At 45.4% G+C, this 22430-nt stretch overlaps 1 protein-coding gene across 6 annotated transcripts in view; it reads left to right on the top strand.

Moving 5' to 3' along the window:
- The window catches only part of LOC128688073 (uncharacterized), a 209817-nt gene that overhangs the window by 49787 nt on the left and 137600 nt on the right, over window positions 1-22430 (top strand). For 2 of the 6 annotated variants that reach the window (XM_053775799.2, XM_053775802.2), the window contains one exon: window positions 8563-8892. The exons of 2 other annotated variants lie outside the window; for them this stretch is intronic. The gene's annotated coding sequence lies outside the window, so the exon portion shown is untranslated. Of the gene's footprint in view, window positions 1-8562; window positions 8950-9007; window positions 9072-22430 lie in introns of those variants that run through there. 2 more of the 6 variants (XM_053775803.2, XM_053775804.2) reach the window with 2 other exon arrangements.

The raw sequence follows: 22430 nt of genomic DNA, 5'->3' as shown, positions 1-22430 counted from the left end.
TGACACAGGATTTGCCTTCCGTGAATCCGTGCTGGTTGGCATTTATACTCCTGTTCCGTTCCAGGTGCTCCACCACTCTCCTCCTGATAATCTTCTCCATAATTTTGCATACTATACACGTCAATGACACAGGTCTATAGTTTAGTGCCTCTTTTCTGTCTCCTTTTTTAAAAATGGGAACTACATTTGCCGTCTTCCATACCTCAGGTAGTTGCCCAGTTTCCAGGGATGTGTTGAAGATTGTGGCAAGTGGCACGCACAACATATCTGCTCCCTCTCTAAGGACCCACGGGGAGATGTTGTCTGGTCCCATTGCCTTTGAGGTATCGATGTCCCTTAGCAGTTTCTTCACCTCCTCCTCATCTGTATGTATGTCGTCCAACACTTGTTGGTGTATTCCTTGCTGGTGTCCCCGTCTGGTCTGTCCCCCCAGAGTCCTTCCTGTCTCTACTGTAAATACTTCCTTAAATCTCTTGTTTAGCTCCTCACATACCTCTTGATCGTTTCTTGTGAGTTCTCCACCTTCTTTCCTCAGCCTTATCACCTGGTCCTTGACTGTTGTCTTCCTCCTAATGTGGCTATGCAGCAGTTTCGGGTCAGATTTGACTTTCGATGCTATGTCGTTTTCATACTGTCGCTGGGCCTCCCTCCTTATCTGTGCATACTCGTTTCTGGCTCTTCTACTAATCTCCTTGTTTTCCTGGGTCCTATGCCTCCTGTACCTTTTCCATTCTCTGTTGCACTTAGTTTTTGCCTCCCTACACCTTCGGGTAAACCAAGGACTCGTTTTGGTCTTCCTATTATTTCCGTTTCCCTTGGGAACAAAACTTTCCTCTGCCTCCTTGCACTTTGTTGCCACATATTCCATCATCTCGTTTACTGATTTTCCTACCATTTCTCTGTCCCACTGAACCTCCTGCAGGAAGTTTCTCATACCTGTGTAGTCCCCCCTTTTATAGTTTGGCCTGTCCCCTTCAGTTCCTGTTACCATCTCCACTTGTAACTCTACTATATAGTCAAAACTCAGAACCACATGATCGCTAGCTCCAAGGGGCCTCTCATAAGTGATGTCCTCAATGTCTGAACTGCTCAGGGTGAACACAAGATCCAGTCTTGCTGGCTCATCCTTCCCTCTCTCTCTGGTTGTGTCCCTGACATGTTGATGCATGAGGTTTTCAAGTACCACATCCATCATCTTGGCTCTCCATGTTTCGGGACCCCATGTGGCTCCAGGTTTTCCCAGTCGATCTCCCTGTGGTTGAAATCGCCCATTACCAGTAACTTTGCTCTGCTCGAGTGAGCTCTTCTTGCCACCTCAGCCAGTGTGTCCACCATCACCCTGTTGTTTTCTTCGTACTCCTCTCTTGGCCTCCTGCAGTTCTGTGGTGGGTTATACATCACTCCAATGACTACTTTATGTTCTCCGGACTGAATTGTACCTACAATGTAGTCTCTTTCTCCAATCATGTCCATGCCTTCCATTTCCTCAAATCCCCATCGGTGTTTTATGAGCAGTGCAACCCCTCCTCCCCCTCTACTCCTTCTATCTTTCCTCAGGATCTGATATCCTGTTGGGAAGATTGTGTCTGTTATTGTCTCAGCGAGTTTTGTTTCTGTGACTGCTATGATGTCTGGGGATTTTTCACTGATTCTTTTATTCCACTCCTCATGTTTATTCATTATTCCATCCGCGTTTGTGTACCAAACCTTTAGTTTCTTTTCTATCATTGTGGTCATGCAAGAATATTGGGGTTGGGGGAGCGAGAGCCTTGGTGGGGGCCTATATGGGGCTGTGGTGTAGGTGGGGTTTGTGTTGATGGGGGTGGGGTCAGAATGCCCATAAGGGACAGCTGTTGGGGTGAGGTTTGTGATATGGGGATTGGTGGCAGAGGGAACAGTGAGTGGGTTGTAGTATAGGTTGCTCAGTTGCGTTGGGAATGTCGCGGGTGGAGTCTTTTGGTGGGAGATTCTGTGGGGTGTGTTTGCCCTTCCTCCTGTGTCTGGGTCCTGCTCATTTTCATTGCTTCTCGTTCCTCCTTGCGTCTCTGTACCCTCTCTTTCAGTGTAGTCCTTTCTTCTTGTGTTCTGTCGCGGTCGAGGTATACTCTCTGGTACCCCTCTTTGTCCCTCAGTCTTGCTTTCTCTTGCAGAATCCTGGTTCGAACTGATTCTTCCTTGAAAGTTACTCTGACAGGCCGTATCCTTCCACTCGCAAACCACCCAATTCTCTGAAAATTTGTCACCTGGGTCATATTGCCCTCCCCTATTGTTCTCATGATGCCTTCAATCATTTTTTTCTCCTCCTGTTTTATTTCTTCAAAGTTGGCCCCCTTGGCTTCTTGGAGCCCGTACACAAAAACTGACCTCGCCCTTTCCTCCTCCCACTGAGTCTCCATCTGCGTCCTCTGAGGCATTTTATTTCCTTCCATTGACATGTTCTTGCCTTCAGTCCCTGTCATATCTGAAACTTCTATTCTCAGTGGACTGTCTTTCCTGACCAGCTGTCCCTTGCTACTGCAGTTGGCTGTTAGAATCTCTGCATATAGCATACCTTCATTGTCTTCAGACCTGTCGTTTGATCTTAGTGTGCTCGTCGTCTTTTCCCTGGCCCCACGTGGGTCTGATAGGGCCTTCATGTTCGGCATGTCTCCATTGTTGCTTACCATCCCCTTGTCTGTGCCTCACTTTGAATTTCCTGATGTCACACCTGAATTGTCATTTGTCTCTCTAATCTGTTTCAGGCTTTGCAGTTTCTCTTCTAAGCACTGTATCCTAGCTTCTGCTGCTAAGACCTGTACTTCCCACTTCCTGCACTCTTCAGCTATCCGCTCCTCCATTTTCTTACCAAGCTCTACTATCTTCCTTCCCCACTCTTCCTCCCTTTTTTGGAGCTCTAGCTCCCAGTCTTTCCTCCCTGGTTCGTCCACCAGATCTCTGGGTTTCCGTCCTCTAAGGCCACCCATTTTTTTTTTTTTTTTTTTTTTTTACTTTTTATTACCACAGACAGAAGGCTAGAGGAGGGAGAGGGTGTGGGGGAGAGAGAGAGAGGGTAGAAAGAGGGAGAGAGAGGAGAGAGAAAGGGTAGAAAGAGGGAGAGAGAGGAGAGAGTATGGGGGTGAGGGATAAGACCAAAGGGGAGGGAGAGAAATGTGAGGGGGAGAGAAAGGGTAGAGAGAGGGAGAAAGAGAGGGAGAGGGAGAGGGAGAGAAAGAGAGAGAGAGGGAGAAAGGAGGGAAGAAGGCTATGAGAGAGAGAAACGCGAGGGAGGGAAAAGGTAAGAGGTCTGTGGGGGAGGCAGTCAAATTCCAAGGATCAGCTGTGTGTACTCACCTAGTTGTGGTTTCGGGGTCGAGACCCAGCTCCTGGCCCCGAGTGTGTATGTGTGTGCGCGTGTGTGTGTGTGTGTGAGCACGTCAGTTGTTTATATGTCCCAGAAATACAATTCACTTCTGTGTATCCGTAATACTAATGAGATACCACTAACACTGAGAGTAGTTCTAATTATAATACTAGCGTGTGTTAACAAGTCATTCTTTCACCCAGTTATGTACTACCTTTTACTACATGTGTAGAGGAGGGAGAGGGTGTGGGGGAGAGAGAGAAAGGGTAGAAAGAGGGAGAGAGAGGAGAGAGAAAGGGTAGAAAGAGGGAGAGAGAGGAGAGAGTATGGGGGTGAGGGATAAGACCAAGGGGGAGAGAGAGAAATGTGAGGGGGAGAGAAAGGGTAGAGAGAGGGAGAAAGAGAGGGAGAGGGAGAGAAAGAGAGAGAGAGGGAGAAAGGAGGGAAAGAGGGTATTGAGAGGGAGAAACGTGAGGGAGGGGAAAGGTAAGAGGTCTGTGGGGGAGGCAGTCAAATTCCAAGGATCAGCTGTGTGTACTCACCTAGTTGTGGTTTCAGGGGTCGAGACCCATCTCCTGGCCCCGAGTGTGTATGTGTGTGCGTGCGTGTGTGTGTGTGTGAGCACGTCAGTTGTTTATATGTCCCAGAAATACAATTCACTTCTGTGTATCCGTAATACTAATGAGATACCATTAACACTGAAAGTAGTTCTAATAATTATAATACTAGCGTGTGTTAACAAGTCATTCTTTCACCTAGTTATGTACTACCTTTTACTACATGTGTACCCAGTACTTGCTTCTCAGGTTGTACTGTCTTTGTGTCCTAGACCATTATCTCTCGAAACTGTTGTCAGGGCTGTAGTCCCATTAGCCACGACTTAATCCTCCTGCTTAATCCTTACTCCTACAAAGTTTATCTTCCTACTACTGCTAGGTGTTGTGTGTATGATAATCGCTCTGGAGCAGGGTTTAGATATCGAGTTACCAGTGACCGCTGGGCCGGCTCTATCACTCAGACTCCCCGCCAACCACAAAACAGGTGATTTGTACGTTACTGGTCAGAGGGGACGTCCATCCAGATGCCTGATGTACGATGCTCGCTGTACGATGCTTGCTGTACGATGACTCGTGCACCTCGCCCTTCCGCCGCTGGCTTCTTCGCTATTCTTATCTCGTTGCCCTTTTGAGTCCTCATTTACCACACTTATCACTTGTATACTGCTACTTTTATAATTTACACTTCACTTTGGGTAAGTACACTACTTATTTGTGATGACACCCAGCCTGTTATGGCGGTGCTACTCCCTCAGGCCTACTGCTGCCACCACCTCTGCTTATATATATTTATGTATATGTATGTATATATATATATATCCCCTTTCTGGCTAGCTTGTTCACTCTGTGTGCTACATCACATTTTGTCGTTAGCCACCCTCTCTTAATTCTATTTGGTCTTTTCTCTTTAGTTACTCGATTTGTACTTTGTATATGTGTAACAATGTGGCAACAGGTGCCAACTAGGCCTCAACGACTGGCGCTTTGAAATTTTGTTGTATAATTTCAGGCTTTCTCTCGCCTTCACTTTATTTATGTTTGCTAATACACTGGTTATCACTTGTAGGGTTGTTCACTGACGTTATCACTAACACTGGTTGCTTCTAGCTGCTAAAACACGCCCTAAAAGCACTAAGATTCTCGGAGCCTGGCGCTTGTGACCCACTACACTGTGTGTATGTGTGTGTGTGTGTGTGTGTGTGTGTGGGTGTGTGTGTTTGTGTGTGTGTGTGTGTGTGTGTGCGTGTGTGTGCGTGTGTGTGTGTGTGTGTGTGTGTGTGTGTGTGTGTATGTGTGTGTGTGTGTGTGTGTGTGTGTGCGTGCACGCGACAATATTCAGGATTTTTCGTAATTTTCGGGTTAACTTTTATTCCCTTCGTGTTTTTCTGCCAGTTATGAATGGTAAAGTTTCTCTTGCACATCAGTAATCTTTTTTGTGATTTATTTTCATTTTCAAGCAAATCAGTAACTATTTTTCTTATATTTATTCTTTGTTCTCTCTTTCTGTATTGGACCTTGTAAACTTTTCTCAACAGAACATATTTTAAAGACTTTTCATGTTGTCGTCTTCAACTTTTCCAAACACTGGTGGTGGTTCAGACTGGTCAGGAGAGTTTCCCAGGAAATATCTGAGAGTTATTTATATTGTTCCCAGTCAGTTCTCTAAGATAAATGTTCTCAATATCGCTTCTCGTCGACTATTTCTGAAGTTTTTGTTCAGTACTTCTATGACGGTGTGATCAGAATGTGTGTTTGGAACTGTTATGTCTTTGATTAGTTCCTCATTGTTCGTAAAGATCAACTCTAGCATATTGCTTATGTTATAGGTTCTGTTATCTATTGCATGTGTTTATTTGGCTAACATGCTTCCATGAACTACAGTATTTTCACTACTATGGTCTCATTTTCCATCTTCCATTTCACAACTGGGAGGTTGAAACCTCCGATGTGGATAATATTTTGTGAAGAATTTTTAAGGGTTTTAAGGCAGCTGTCTTATCTGTTCTGTGAATTCCTTAGCAGTGCTGACTGTGGCTTTCATACCTGGACACTTACTTGATTCTTGTTCATCACTTTAGCACTTCTATTGTAACATTTGATTAGTTCATCAGTTCTGTGTATCACAGATGTCTTTCCTATAGTCCTACTCCTTGTTGTGACTTATTCTCTCACGTCTATAAATATTGAAACTATTCACACACATCTCATGCCCAACACTTGCCTTATATGTGTCTGTGAGGAGTCCACCTTGTTACTTTTGTTGTCAAACTCTGAATGTTGCAGAAAAGGATTTTTACCATTTGGGAAGTTTGGGTTTAGTGGATATCTTTAGTATTTGTGATACATTAACATCTTGTAATACATCTCTTGATGTATATATATGTTTCCAGCCTTCCCAGTACTAAATGTAATGTGAGTTGCTTTATGTTTGATTACGATGTTTGAGGAACTGGTTCACTGAGAGAGATAGCATACTGCTGCCCTTTACTGATAGAGCATACTGCTGCCCTTTACTGATAGAGCATACTGCTGCCCTTTACTGATAGAGCATACTGCTGCCCTTTACTGATAGAGCATACTGCTGCCCTTTACTGATAGAGCATACTGCTGCCCTTTACTGATAGAGCATACTGCTGCCCTTTACTGATAGAGCATACTGCTGCCCTTTACTGATAGAGCATACTGCTGCTTTTTACTGATAGAGCATACTGCTGCCCTTTACTGATAGAGCATACTGCTGCCCTTTACTGATAGAGCGTATTGATGTTCTCTGGTGATAGAGCATATTGATGTTCTCTGGTGATGGAACATATTGGTATTCCTACTGAAAGAGCATGTTGTTATCCCATGCTGATAGAGCATGTTATCCCATGCTGATAGAGCATGTTATCCCATGCTGATAGAGCATGTTATCCCATGCTGATAAAGCATGTTATCCCATGTTGATAGAGCATGTTATCCCATGCTGATAGAGCATGTTATCCCATGCTGATAGAGCATGTTATCCCATGCTGATAGAGCATGTTATCCCATGCTGATAGAGCATGTTATCCCATGCTGATAGAGCATGTTATCTCATGATGATAGAGCATGTTATCCCATGCTGATAGAGCATGTTATCCCATGCTGATAGAGCATGTTATCCCATGCTGATAGAGCATGTTATCCCATTCTGATAGAGCATGTTATCCCATGCTGATAGAGCATGTTATCCCATGCTGATAGAGCATGTTATCCCATGATGATAGAGCATGTTATCCCATGCTGATAGAGCATGTTATCCCATGCTGATAGAGCATGCTATCCCATGCTGATAGAGCATGTTATCCCATGCTGATAGAGCATGTTATCCCATGCTGATAGAGCATGTTATCCCATGCTGATAGAGCATGTTATCTCATGATGATAGAGCATGTTATCCCATGCTGATAGAGCATGTTATCCCATGCTGATAGAGCATGTTATCCCATGCTGATAGAGCATGTTATCCCATTCTGATAGAGCATGTTATCCCATGCTGATAGAGCATGTTATCCCATGCTGATAGAGCATGTTATCCCATGATGATAGAGCATGTTATCCCATGCTGATAGAGCATGTTATCCCATGCTGATAGAGCATGCTATCCCATGCTGATAGAGCATGTTATCCCATGCTGATAGAGCATGTTATCCCATGCTGATAGAGCATGTTATCCCATGCTGATAGAGCATGTTATCCCATGCTGATAATCCCATGCTGATAGAGCATGTTATCCCATGTTGATAGAGCATGTTATCCCATGCTGATAGAGCATGTTATCCCAAGCTGATAGAGCATGTTATCCCATTCTGATAGAGCATGTTATCCCATGCTGATAGAGCATGTTATCCCGTGCTGATAGAGCATGTTATCCCATGCTGATAGAGCATGTTATCCCATGCTGATAGAGCATGTTATCCCATGCTGATAGAGCATGTTATCTCATGATAGAGCATGCTATCCCATGCTGATAGAGCATGTTATCCCATGCTGATAGAGCATGTTATCCCATGCTGATAGAGCATGTTATCCCATGCTGATAGAGCATGTTATCCCATGCTGATAGAGCATGTTATCCCATGCTGATAGAGCATGTTATCCCATGCTGATAGAGTATGTTATCCCACGCTGATAGAGTATGTTTGCGTCCACTCCTGATAGTGTTAGCATTATGGTGTGCCTTTCTGAGAGAGTTAGCTTGTTGGCAGGAGTGTAGGAGCTTCTGGACATAGCGTAATGTGTCATTCATGGAATACTAAGATGTCAGCCGCAGTGTGGGTCCACAAGGGCGTCAACAACACCTGCAACACCAACCCTCCTTCTCTGTCTGTCTAGCCGGAACTGCTGCTCACTGGAAGGCTGCTTTCCGTGAATCTTCCGTTCCATGCATAATTGTCTGCTGTAGCAAAAGATCAGTAGTTATCATTCTTGCTGTTTGATTATTCCATTATGTCAAGATTCCTCCTTTGTAGAACCTAGAGTGTGTTAACCAGTAAACCTTTTCCTGCCTCTGGAGTCACTACTACAATCATCATGATATACAGAGCCACGTCTACCTTCCTAGGCAGAATCTTTGTGAGCAAGCTGGGATTTTATAAATAGTTGGAAATTTGCCTAAACTTAATTATTAACACTATTTTTCAGAAATTTAGCCTCCAGTGATCCATAGCAACATAACAGCACTACGAACTTATCCTGGACTAAATAATCTCAGCTGACTGAGACAGCAAACACGTGAGTGCCTGTGACGTATAAATGATACATGTCGTCCGCTGATAAGATTACAACCCTTAACACTCAGCCAGCAACTTTGTGTTTCCTTTCTGCTCATCCACGTCCCGTGAACTTGTCAAGCGCTACTGCAGCTCAGTCAAGTACCTTGCAACTTGTCGACATTCCCTCCTGCTTGCCCATGTCTTCGTGATAGTGTCGGAGCCTTGGAGATTATAGAGAAACGACAAAATAGACATTAAGGTGAGCAACAGCACCAGCGAGGCGGAGACCATGACAAGGAGATTGTGTTTAGTGGATGTAAGTGACGCACTTGTGTTATTACCATGGCTGGCCAGTGGAACTCTGGCCGCATTAGCACCCAGGGCCAAGGCTGCTTCCCACACCTTTTCCCCCCTCACATACACACTTTCAGTACGCAGGTACCCACCATAAGTACATACTTTAAGACATCATTCCGCTTCATGAACTTAAATAATTGATGATCACAGTGAAGGAGAGGCACATTGTAGAACAAGATCTGTGTAGAGCTTTATCAAGTGCCTATGAAGGAGAGTGGAGAGTGCCTATGAAGGAGAGTGGAGAGTGCCTATGAAGGAGAGTGGAGAGTGCCTATGAAGGAGAGTGGAGAGTGCCTATGAAGGAGAGTGGAGAGTGCCTATGAAGGAGAGTGGAGAGTGCCTATGAAGGAGAGTGGAGAGTGCCTGTGAAGGAGAGTGGAGAGTGCCTGTGAAGGAGAGTGGAGAGTGCCTATGAAGGAGAGTGGAGAGTGCCTGTGAAGGAGAGTGGAGAGTGCCTATGAAGGAGAGTGGAGAGTGCCTATGAAGGAGAGTGGAGAGTGCCTATGAAGGAGAGTGGAGAGTGCCTATGAAGGAGAGTGGAGAGTGCCTATGAAGGAGAGTGGAGAGTGCCTATGAAGGAGAGTGGAGAGTGCCTATGAAGGAGAGTGGAGAGTGCCTATGAAGGAGAGTGGAGAGTGCCTATGAAGGAGAGTGGAGAGTGCCTATGAAGGAGAGTGGAGAGTGCCTATGAAGGAGAGTGGAGAGTGCCTATGAAGGAGAGTGGAGAGTGCCTATGAAGGAGAGTGGAGAGTGCCTATGAAGGAGAGTGGAGAGTGCCTATGAAGGAGAGTGGAGAGTGCCTATGAAGGAGAGTGGAGAGTGCCTATGAAGGAGAGTGGAGAGTGCCTGTGAAGGAGAGTGGAGAGTGCCTATGAAGGAGAGTGGAGAGTGCCTATGAAGGAGAGTGGAGAGTGCCTATGAAGGAGAGTGGAGAGTGCCTATGAAGGAGAGTGGAGAGTGCCTATGAAGGAGAGTGGAGAGTGCCTATGAAGGAGAGTGGAGAGTGCCTATGAAGGAGAGTGGAGAGTGCCTATGAAGGAGAGTGGAGAGTGCCTATGAAGGAGAGTGGAGAGTGCCTATGAAGGAGAGTGGAGAGTGCCTATGAAGGAGAGTGGAGAGTGCCTATGAAGGAGAGTGGAGAGTGCCTATGAAGGAGAGTGGAGAGTGCCTATGAAGGAGAGTGGAGAGTGCCTATGAAGGAGAGTGGAGAGTGCCTATGAAGGAGAGTGGAGAGTGCCTATGAAGGAGAGTGGAGAGTGCCTATGAAGGAGAGTGGAGAGTGCCTATGAAGGAGAGTGGAGAGTGCCTATGAAGGAGAGTGGAGAGTGCCTATGAAGGAGAGTGGAGAGTGCCTATGAAGGAGAGTGGAGAGTGCCTATGAAGGAGAGTGGAGAGTGCCTATGAAGGAGAGTGGAGAGTGCCTATGAAGGAGAGTGGAGAGTGCCTATGAAGGAGAGTGGAGAGTGCCTATGAAGGAGAGTGGAGAGTGCCTATGAAGGAGAGTGGAGAGTGCCTATGAAGGAGAGTGGAGAGTGCCTATGAAGGAGAGTGGAGAGTGCCTATGAAGGAGAGTGGAGAGTGCCTATGAAGGAGAGTGGAGAGTGCCTATGAAGGAGAGTGGAGAGTGCCTATGAAGGAGAGTGGAGAGTGCCTATGAAGGAGAGTGGAGAGTGCCTATGAAGGAGAGTGGAGAGTGCCTATGAAGGAGAGTGGAGAGTGCCTATGAAGGAGAGTGGAGAGTGCCTATGAAGGAGAGTGGAGAGTGCCTGTGAAGGAGAGTGGAGAGTGCCTATGAAGGAGAGTGGAGAGTGCCTATGAAGGAGAGTGGAGAGTGCCTGTGAAGGAGAGTGGAGAGTGCCCTATGAAGGAGAGTGGAGAGTGCCTATGAAGGAGAGTGGAGAGTGCCTATGAAGGAGAGTGGAGAGTGCCTATGAAGGAGAGTGGAGAGTGCCTGTGAAGGAGAGTGGAGAGTGCCTATGAAGGAGAGTGGAGAGTGCCTATGAAGGAGAGTGGAGAGTGCCTATGAAGGAGAGTGGAGAGTGCCTATGAAGGAGAGTGGAGAGTGCCTATGAAGGAGAGTGGAGAGTGCCTATGAAGGAGAGTGGAGAGTGCCTATGAAGGAGAGTGGAGAGTGCCTATGAAGGAGAGTGGAGAGTGCCTATGAAGGAGAGTGGAGAGTGCCTATGAAGGAGAGTGGAGAGTGCCTGTGAAGGAGAGTGGAGAGTGCCTATGAAGGAGAGTGGAGAGTGCCTATGAAGGAGAGTAGAGAGTGCCTATGAAGGAGAGTGGAGAGTGCCTATGAAGGAGAGTGGAGAGTGCCTATGAAGGAGAGTGGAGAGTGCCTGTGAAAGAGAGTGGAGAGTGCCTGTGAAAGAGAGTGGAGAGTGCCTGTGAAGGAGAGTGGAGAGTGCCTATGAAGGAGAGTGGAGAGTGCCTATGAAGGAGAGTGGAGAGTGCCTATGAAGGAGAGTGGAGAGTGCCTATGAAGGAGAGTGGAGAGTGCCTATGAAGGAGAGTGGAGAGTGCCTATGAAGGAGAGTGGAGAGTGCCTATGAAGGAGAGTGGAGAGTGCCTATGAAGGAGAGTGGAGAGTGCCTATGAAGGAGAGTGGAGAGTGCCTGTGAAGGAGAGTGGAGAGTGCCTGTGAAGGAGAGTGGAGAGTGCCTGTGAAGGAGAGTGGAGAGTGCCTATGAAGGAGAGTGGAGAGTGCCTGTGAAGGAGAGTGGAGAGTGCCTGTGAAGGAGAGTGGAGAGTGCCTGTGAAGGAGAGTGGAGAGTGCCTGTGAAAGAGAGTGGAGAGTGCCTGTGAAGGAGAGTGGAGAGTGCCTGTGAAGGAGAGTGGAGAGTGCCTGTGAAGGAGAGTGGAGAGTGCCTATGAAGGAGAGTGGAGAGTGCCTATGAAGGAGAGTGGAGAGTGCCTATGAAGGAGAGTGGAGAGTGCCTATGAAGGAGAGTGGAGAGTGCCTATGAAGGAGAGTGGAGAGTGCCTATGAAGGAGAGTGGAGAGTGCCTATGAAGGAGAGTGGAGAGTGCCTATGAAGGAGAGTGGAGAGTGCCTGTGAAGGAGAGTGGAGAGTGCCTGTGAAAGAGAGTGGAGAGTGCCTGTGAAGGAGAGTGGAGAGTGCCTGTGAAGGAGAGTGGAGAGTGCCTATGAAGGAGAGTGGAGAGTGCCTATGTGTATGGGTGGGTTACGACTGATTAAGTTAGTGATTTAGTCAAGCCATTAGTGGAATTCAGCCCAGAAACCTGACATCCTATTTCTAGATAACTGAATTCTTACCTCTGGTTCCCACAGGGCAGAGTAAGCCGGTTGCAGGTAGTTGTATCTCTGGAGAGCTGGAGGCTGTGGTAAGACCTCTCACACTGGTCAGCCCTAGATAAAGTACAAGAAAGGTTCATTTAATGATACTGTTAGCGCGTATTTACTGTCGTGGAGTGTGGGTTCTGTGTCGCTCCAGCGAGGAATCCTTGAGATACACAACTGTGAGTCACAATCTGCAACCATCTTGTAGCACCGAGGAAGACTGTTTTTTTTTTTTTTAGCAAGTCGGTCGTCTCCCACCGAGGCAGGGTGACCCAAAAATAAAGAAAATCCCCAAAAAGTAAATACTTTCATCATCATTCAACACTTTCACCACACTCACACATTATCACTGTTTTTGCAGAGGTGCTCAGAACACAGCAGTTTAGAAGCATATACGTATAAAGATACACAACATATCTGTTATTGCTGTGAAATGTTATCTAATACGCATTGTAATGTGTTCTCGAATGTTAGAATATTTAACTGCACAAAGGCCTGTCATGGGATAAGTAGCCTAATTAACTAGGATGTTAATTAATCTGCATTGGGCAGAGTCTGGTCCCCCTCCTCACTCGTGAACGACTTTTTTGTGACTGATGCCCAGGGTGCCTAACTTGGGTAAATGTGCCCTCATAGGCCTGGTCAAATGCCCGTTGTTGTCAGTTTGTGTAGGCTGTGAAAGATAACTGTTGATACTATACTATGTCTAACTCTAGCTTAGCTTAAAGATTTATAAATAGTAGTATTTTTACCTATAGAGGCTTCATTACTAAATTAGTCTTATAAATTAAGAGTGTATACAGAAATACAGCAACGTCGAGTAGGCTTACGTGGGTGACCATCTCGACTCATGTTAACTCAACCTTCCCTTTTCCAAAATACCTGGAGTCTAACAGTATGATATATCACCCAACTTCTAATTTCCCACAGCCTTTGAAGGAGAGTGCCTGTACTCACCTAAATGTACTCACCTAATTGTGGTTACAGGGGTCGAGATTCAGCTCCTGGCCCCGCCTATTCACTGACCTCTACTGGGTCCTCCCTCTCCTTGCTTCATGAGCTTTATCATACCTCGTCTTAAAACTATGTATAGTTCCTGCCTCCACTACATCACTTGCCAGACTATTTCACTTCCTAACAACTCTGTGGCTGAAGAAATACTTCCTAACATCTCTTTGGTTCATCTGAGTCTTCAACTTCCAATTGTGACTCATTGTTTCTGTGTCCCATCTCTGGAACATCCTGTCTCTGTCCACCTTGTCTATTCCATGCAGTATTTTATGTGTCGTTATCATGTCACCCCTGACTGTCCTATCCTCCAGTGTCGTCAGACCGATTTCCCTTAACCTTTCTTCGTAGAACATTTCCCTTAACTCTGGAACCAGCCTTATTGCAAACCTTTGCACTTTCTTTAATTTCTTGACGTGCTTGACCAGGTGTGGGTTCCAAACTGGTGCTGCGTACTCCAGTATGGGCCTGACGTACAGAGTGTATAGAGTCTTGAACGATTCCTTACCGAGGTATCGGAACGCTATTCTCAGGTTTGACTTTTCATATGGTGGGGTTAAATTCTAGGAGCCAGTTACTGGACTACGCGTCCAGCCTGTCTAGGTCTCTTTGTAGACCTGTCTGGTCCGCATCTGATTTAATTCTCCTCATTAACTTCACATCATCTGCAAATAAACATTGTCCACATCGCTCCCGGGCCGTGCGGACAGGCTGCACAGTAGCTCCTGATTGAGTTGGCTTTTGCGCAGTTTTCCTGTTTTCACTTGGATTCAAAATGGCGGAACGTACAGGACGGAGAATAAATACTGTCTGCATTGAGCTGGTTCGTGGTACCTTAAGTGGCGCTACGATGAACGTCCTTCTCCCTGGCATCATCAGGGATGCATATGGTATTCCCAATGAGGAATTGTATGGCGTTGCTCTTAATGGTTTGACACGAATCTTCGTGAAATTTGTACGTGCCAGCTTCTACACAACAATTGTCGAGCATTACCAGGAATAACACGTGAGTGTGAATTCAGCAGTGGATGTCGTTTTACATGACGTCTCTAAGTACTTCACATGGGTGAAGGTACGAAATGTACCCTTCGAGGCTACGGCATATGGACTACAGGAGTTTTTCAGCAGTTATGGGACAGTGCATTCTGCAACCATGGGAGTGTGGAGGGATGGTCCATATGAAGGGCTGCCAGAGGAAAGTTGTGTATTAGAGAGGATTCAACTAGACGGCGACTGTCTTCCCTACTTCCAACTCGAACAGTCGCCGTGTAGTTGAATCCTCTCTAATACACAACTTTCCTTGTATGAATCTTAGCCCTGGCTTCGTCTCTGTAGATGCCTTCCTCTCCCACTACATTGTAAAATGCTCCAAACTTCAGAACACCCGTGACTTAACCTGAATCCTCACTTTTTCTTTTTCTTTTTCTTCTTCCTCTTCCCCTTTCCTCTCTCCTTTTCTCCTCTGGGTTGTCTTTCTCTCTCCTGTCTCGTGTTTCTGTTCCTTCTTCATTTATTTTATTTCACCACTTCCCCTTTCACGCACCTCGGTGCGCTTGCTCTCCCTCTGTGGGTTTCTAGCTCTCTTGCAGTGCTCCCCTTCCTTTGTATTTGACTGGCTCGTCTTCCTTATTTCCCACTTCTTCCGCTACCACTCTACTACCTCTTCTTCTTCTACTACAACTACTGTTGAAATTAAGACACATATGCGGCGTCTGGTTGTCTTTGTTGTGGACGTTTCGCCATCCAGTGGCTGGCTGGATGGCGAAACGTGTACGATGGGGATGCCCGGGTGTTGTGCATGTGTCATTTCATCCTGTCGGTATTATATACAATTCTTGTACTACTACTACTACTACTACTACTACTACTACTACTACTACTACTACTACTACCTCCACCTCTTCCTGCCTATATATAGCCGTCCTGCTCCACCTCTGTTAGTGTACTTTGTCAATGGTCCAAGTCGGACCGAAACGTCGTCGTAAGCTTCTCTCTTTTATGTGCGGGTTATTTGTGTATCGTTCCAGTCACGGTATTGTGCCTTTTTGTTATTTATTTATTTAGTTATTTAAAAGTTGTATGTGATTTTCTGTTTTTTTTCTTTTATTGTTATAAGAACCATTTTATATAGGAGTTATATTCATATGTATATGTGAGGATATGCTTTATGTATTCGAATCTGATGATAGCTTTATCCTTGTCATACGTCTTTTTTCTTATTGTATAATTGAAGGGGTATATTATGAACTATGTATGAGACTATATAAGTATTTTATGGGGTTTATATATACCCTTCTATTGGTATGGAAGGTCATATTATATATTGAATGTTAATCGGTAACATTAACTTTGTGTGTGTGTAGGTGTGTTTGTGGGAACCAGTGTCTGAGGTACAGTTCTATTATTGGATGTAATATATATCTAGTTTCTTTAGTGTCAAGTTATTTGCGTATTATTTCTTGTATAATCCGGTTTGTTCTGTACAAACACATGTGCACATACACGTATGTGTGTATATGCATGTGTGTATATATATACATATATATATGTTTATAGGACTTATTTCTACATGTTTTATAATGACTCCGGCTGTTTGTTTGGAAGTCGGTATTTTTTTTTTTTTCCATAAACTGGTTGGGTTTATTTCAGTAGAATTTTGTTATATCAGTGTGTTAAAATGTATTTTTTTTTTTTTTTGAATGTGTACTGACATTGTCTGGCACCGTTGCTTTTTTTTTTATTTGCTAATTGTCAGCTTGTGTTTTTTCTTATGGTTTATGTATCTGTTGCTTTTAAATAAAATATAAAACAAAAAATTCTCCTCATTAACTTCACATCATCTGCAAATAAGGACACTTCTGAGTCTATCCCTTCCATCATGTCATTCACATATACCAAGAATATCACTGGTTCTAGGACTGACCCCTGTGGGACCCCGCTCGTCACAGGCGCCCACTGTGATACCTCATCACGTACCATGACTCGCTGTTGCCTCCCTGTCAGGTATTCTCTGATCCATTGCAGTGCCCTTCCTGTTATACGTGCCTGATCCTCTAGCTTCTGCACTAATCTTTTGTGAGGAACTGTGTCGAAGGCCTTCTTGCAGTCCAAGAAGCTGCAATCGACCCACCCCTCCTTCTCGTGTCTTTACTTCAGTTACCTTGTCATAAAACTCCACAGGATTTGTCTTCCATGAATCCGTGCTGGCTGTTGTTTAGAACTTTGTTCCGTTCCAGGTGTTCCACCACTCTCCTGATAATCTCCATGACTTTGCATACTATACACGTCAGTGAAGGATCCTTTTTCTGATGGAACCTTTAATGAAAGTGCACTTTCGTAAAGGCCGTTCTACCACTGACCCCTTACTATGCTTGGATACATATGTTCATAATGCCTTTGCGAATAACCGCTCAGTTATTGCCATATTTTTTTACTTTGAGGATGCACAATTTGGAGGTATAATATTTTGGTCCAAGCCCACTCCTTAGGCCTCCGAGGCAATCTACCATCCTTCCTTAAGAACTTCTTAACTGGCAGACACCTCTGTGTTCAGGTTAATAATATGCTCTCCCGGGACTTTGTCCAAGCTGAAGGTGTCCCCCAGGGATGTGTTCTGAGCACAACACTTTTTCTCCTTGCTATAAATGATTTGGTCATCACGCTGTGTTGATGATTTCGCTATTGCTGGTGCAGGCGCTGACTGTCACCTCACTGCAGTTTCTCTCCAGCGTGCGGTCAACCGTGTTTCCAATTGGGCCACCACTCCTGGGTTTAAATTTTCCAGCACTAAAACTCACCAAATTACTTTCACTAGACGTTCTGTCATCTCTGATCATCCATTTTACCTCTATGACTCCCATATCCCTGAACGTGATACGGTCAGGTTTCTAGGCCTTCTCTTTGACCGTAGGTTATCCTGGAAACCTCACATTATCTCTCTGAAGGCAACTTGTCACAGCCGGCTGAACCATCTTAAAACCCTTGCTCATCTTTCATGGGGAGCTGATCGTCGAACTCTCCTTCGTCTACATTCAGCCCTAATTTTATCGAAACTCGATTATGGTGACCAGATCTATTCAGCGGCCTCTCCTGCTACTCTCTCTAGCCTTAATCCCATCTATCACCAGGGATTACGTTTATGAAGGCCTTGGTGCTTTTCGTTCTTCACCTCTTGAGAGCCTCTATGCAGAAGCGAATATTCCATCCTTGTCTGATCACCTTCACTATTATGTTTGTTCTTATGATCTTTGCAATCCTTCCATATATAGAATAGTCACTGATGTTAGTAGACATTCTTTATTTGTCACCCCTGCTTACTCCATTCCAATTCTCTTCGCCTACATTTGCTCTTGTCTTCCCTTCAGTTACCACCTTTCTATGTTCATGTAGCATCTCACTTTTCCCTACCCCCCTTAGGAGGTTTCAGCTGTTCATGTCTGTTCTTTCTCATTGCCATGCGTGAAGCCCAACTGTGGTAGCTTCCCGCTCTCTTTTTTTTGACCACTTCTGTTCTCATTCTCATGCCATCGCAGTGTACACAGATGGCTCTAAATCTTCTGACGGCGTCGAATTCACAGCAGTGTTTCCGGATAGTGTCATGCGAGGGCATGTGCTATCCTCGGCTAGCATTTTTAACTGCTGAATTGTATGCCATTCTTGCAGCACTTATCCGTATTGCATCTATGCCTGTGTCACCATTTGTGTTTATTTCAGACTCCCTTAGTGCTTTACAGGCTATACAAAAATTTGATACACCTCACCCCCTAGTTCTCCGTATCCAACTTTGGTTACGCTGTATCTCTACCAAGCATGTACGTCATGTTGACGTACAGGGCAATGAACAGGCAGACACTGCTGTGCGGTCAGCAGTACATGACCTCCCGGTTTCATATAAAGGTGTTCCATTCACGGACTATTTTGCTGTAAGTGCTACCCACCTTCGCACCTGTTGGCAACAACATTGGTCTAATCTGCTCTGTAACAAACTTCATTCTATTAAACCGAGTATAGGTTACTGGCTATCTTCTTGTCATCAGTGTCAAGGTTGGGAGACTACTCTCTCCCATCTTCGCATTGGCCACACTCGTCTTATGGTATCTGATGGAGAGGCGCCCTTTTCCTCTCTGTGAGAACTGTCAGGTTCCAATATCTGTTAGCCACATTCTGTTGGACTGCCCACTCTATCAGTGACCACTCATAATTTACCTCCAACGTCGTCTCCGCTCTGCTGCTCTTTGTTTACCTTCCCTTCTTGCTGATGAACCCGCCTTAACTCCGGACTCTCTCATTGACTTTTTGACAACTGATTTACTCTACAAACTCTGATGATGATACCTCTAGCACTTCCCTCAGCACTTTCTACCTCAATGTCTTGCTACCCTCTACCCCCGCACAATCCACTGCCCCACTGTACTCCATAACCTACTAATTATCCCTCTCCCTCTTGCTACCCAATACCCTCACATCCTTCCCTGCCCTGCAGTGCTGTATAGCCCTTTTGGTTTAGCGCTACTTTTTTATTATAATTGAAAGGGTTCTAAGAAGCATGATCGCCACCCACTTAGATACCCATTAGTTGCACATACCTTGGCAGCACGGGTTTAGAGCGTCGCTTCTACCTATCCCAGCTACTGCACCACTATGACATAGTCTTCGATGCTGTGGAAAAGCCTTCAACAAGTGTGATCATCATGTAATAGCGCACAAAATGCACCATAAAGGAATAACAGGAAAAGTGGATAGATGGATATATGTAACTTCCTAACAGATAGAACACTTTTTTATTTCAGTACTTCCGTTTTCTCTGGATGTGACTGAAGAAGTCTCGTGTGTAGGCAAAATGTCTCGACAGTAAAGAGACCCATCTACTGCACATGTGTCTTAATCTTCAACTTGTCGATATTTTGTTCCATTTTCAATAAGAGATTTCAGTCATTTCAATGACAAGCTAGTGGCCCAGGAGCTACCATCAGCAGTGTAGTGCTTGGTGTTGACACTCCCTCACTGTGTAATCTCAGTACTCTGTCACTCCTTTATTAGACTTTCTGGACACACAGTGTGTCGTGTGTGGTGTCTCAATAACCTACTGAGGCTGAGACCCGTGGTAGTGTTACACTCAGTAGTCCTGCTGAGATGTACGTCTGTGGTAGTGTTACACTCAGTAGTACTGCTGAGATGTACGTCTGTGGTAGTGTTACACTCAGTAGTCCTGCTGAGTGTTACACTGTAGTCGTGATGTACGTCTGTGGTAGTGTTACACTCAGTAGTACTGCTGAGATGTACGTCTGTGGTAGTGTTACACTCAGTAGTACTGCTGAGATGTACGTCTGTGGTAGTGTACTACACTCAGTAGTCCTGCTGAGATGTACGTCTGTGGTAGTGTACTACACTCAGTAGTCCTGCTGAGATGTACGTCTGTGGTAGTGTTACACTCAGTAGTACTGCTGAGATGTACGTCTGTGGTAGTGTACTACACTCAGTAGTCCTGCTGAGATGTACGTCTGTGGTAGTGTACTACACTCAGTAGTCCTGCTGAGATGTACGTCTGTGGTAGTGTTACACTCAGTAGTACTGCTGAGATGTACGTCTGTGGTAGTGTTACACTCAGTAGTACTGCTGAGATGTACGTCTGTGGTAGTGTTACACTCAGTAGTACTGCTGAGATGTACGTCTGTGGTAGTGTACTACACTCAGTAGTCCTGCTGAGATGTACGTCTGTGGTAGTGTACTACACTCAGTAGTCCTGCTGAGATGTACGTCTGTGGTAGTGTTACACTCAGTAGTACTGCTGAGATGTACGTCTGTGGTAGTGTTACACTCAGTAGTACTGCTGAGATGTACGTCTGTGGTAGTGTACTACACTCAGTAGTACTGCTGAGATGTACGTCTGTGGTAGTGTACTACACTCAGTAGTATTGCTGAGATGTACGTCTGTGGTAGTGTACTACACTCAGTAGTACTCCTGAGATGTACGTCTGTGGTAGTGTACTACACTCAGTAGTACTGCTGAGATGTACGTCTGTGGTAGTGTTACACTCAGTAGTCCTGCTGAGATGTACGTCTGTGGTAGTGTTACACTCAGTAGTCCTGCTGAGATGTACGTCTGTGGTATTGTTACACTCAGTAGTCCTGCTGAGATGTACGTCTGTGGTAGTGTTACACTCAGTAGTCCTGCTGAGATGTACGTCTGTGGTAGTGTACTACACTCAGTAGTCCTGCTGAGATGTACGTCTGTGGTAGTGTACTACACTCAGTAGTCCTGCTGAGATGTACGTCTGTGGTAGTGTTACACTCAGTAGTCCTGCTGAGATGTACGTCTGTGGTAGTGTTACACTCAGTAGTCCTGCTGAGATGTACGTCTGTGGTAGTGTTACACTCAGTAGTCCTGCTGAGATGTACGTCTGTGGTAGTGTTACACTCAGTAGTACTGCTGAGATGTACGTCTGTGGTAGTGTACTACACTCAGTAGTCCTGCTGAGATGTACGTCTGTGGTAGTGTACTACACTCAGTAGTCCTGCTGAGATGTACGTCTGTGGTAGTGTTACACTCAGTAGTCCTGCTGAGATGTACGTCTGTGGTAGTGTTACACTCAGTAGTACTGCTGAGATGTACGTCTGTGGTAGTGTACTACACTCAGTAGTCCTGCTGAGATGTACGTCTGTGGTAGTGTTACACTCAGTAGTCCTGCTGAGATGTACGTCTGTGGTAGTGTTACACTCAGTAGTCCTGCTGAGATGTACGTCTGTGGTAGTGTTACACTCAGTAGTCCTGCTGAGATGTACGTCTGTCGTAGTGTTACACTCAGTAGTCCTGCTGAGATGTACGTCTGTCGTAGTGTTACACTCAGTAGTCCTGCTGAGATGTACGTCTGTGGTAGTGTTACACTCAGTAGTCCTGCTGAGATGTACGTCTGTGGTAGTGTTACACTCAGTAGTCCTGCTGAGATGTACGTCTGTGGTAGTGTTACACTCAGTAGTCCTGCTGAGATGTACGTCTGTGGTAGTGTTACACTCAGTAGTCCTGCTGAGATGTACGTCTGTGGTAGTGTTACACTCAGTAGTCCTGCTGAGATGTACGTCTGTCGTAGTGTTACACTCCGTAGTCCTGCGGAGATGTACGTCTGTGGTAGTGTACTACACTCAGTAGTCCTGCTGAGATGTACGTCTGTGGTAGTGTTACACTCAGTAGTCCTGCTGAGATGTACGTCTGTGGTAGTGTTACACTCAGTAGTCCTGCTGAGATGTACGTCTGTGGTAGTGTACTACACTCAGTAGTCCTGCTGAGATGTACGTCTGTGGTAGTGTACTACACTCAGTAGTCCTGCTGAGATGTACGTCTGTGGTAGTGTACTACACTCAGTAGTCCTGCTGAGATGTACGTCTGTGGTAGTGTTACACTCAGTAGTCCTGCTGAGATGTACGTCTGTGGTAGTGTTACACTCAGTAGTCCTGCTGAGATGTACGTCTGTCGTAGTGTTACACTCAGTAGTCCTGCTGAGATGTACGTCTGTCGTAGTGTTACACTCAGTAGTCCTGCTGAGATGTACGTCTGTGGTAGTGTACTACACTCAGTAGTCCTGCTGAGATGTACGTCTGTGGTAGTGTTACACTCAGTAGTCCTGCTGAGATGTACGTCTGTGGTAGTGTTACACTCAGTAGTCCTGCTGAGATGTACGTCTGTGGTAGTGTACTACACTCAGTAGTCCTGCTGAGATGTACGTCTGTGGTAGTGTACTACACTCAGTAGTCCTGCTGAGATGTACGTCTGTGGTGGTGTTACACTCAGTAGTCCTGCTGAGATGTACGTCTGTGGTAGTGTACTACACTCAGTAGTCCTGCTGAGATGTACGTCTGTGGTAGTGTACTACACTCAGTAGTCCTGCTGAGATGTACGTCTGTGGTAGTGTACTACACTCAGTAGTCCTGCTGAGATGTACGTCTGTGGTAGTGTACTACACTCATTACTAACACTCAGGTGTAGACCTGTGGTAGTGTACTACACTCATTACTAACACTCGAGTGTAGACCAGTAGTAGTGTACTACACTCATTACTAACACTCAGGTGTAGACCAGTCCAGTAGTAGTGTACTACACTCATTACTAACACTCGAGTGTAGACCAGTAGTAGT

This window comes from Cherax quadricarinatus, chromosome 10 (assembly GCF_038502225.1).
Source record: "Cherax quadricarinatus isolate ZL_2023a chromosome 10, ASM3850222v1, whole genome shotgun sequence".
NCBI classification, from domain to species: domain Eukaryota; kingdom Metazoa; phylum Arthropoda; class Malacostraca; order Decapoda; family Parastacidae; genus Cherax; species Cherax quadricarinatus.
The sequence above is the reverse complement of the archived record's forward strand: the minus strand, read 5'-3'. Positions and strand labels throughout refer to the sequence as shown.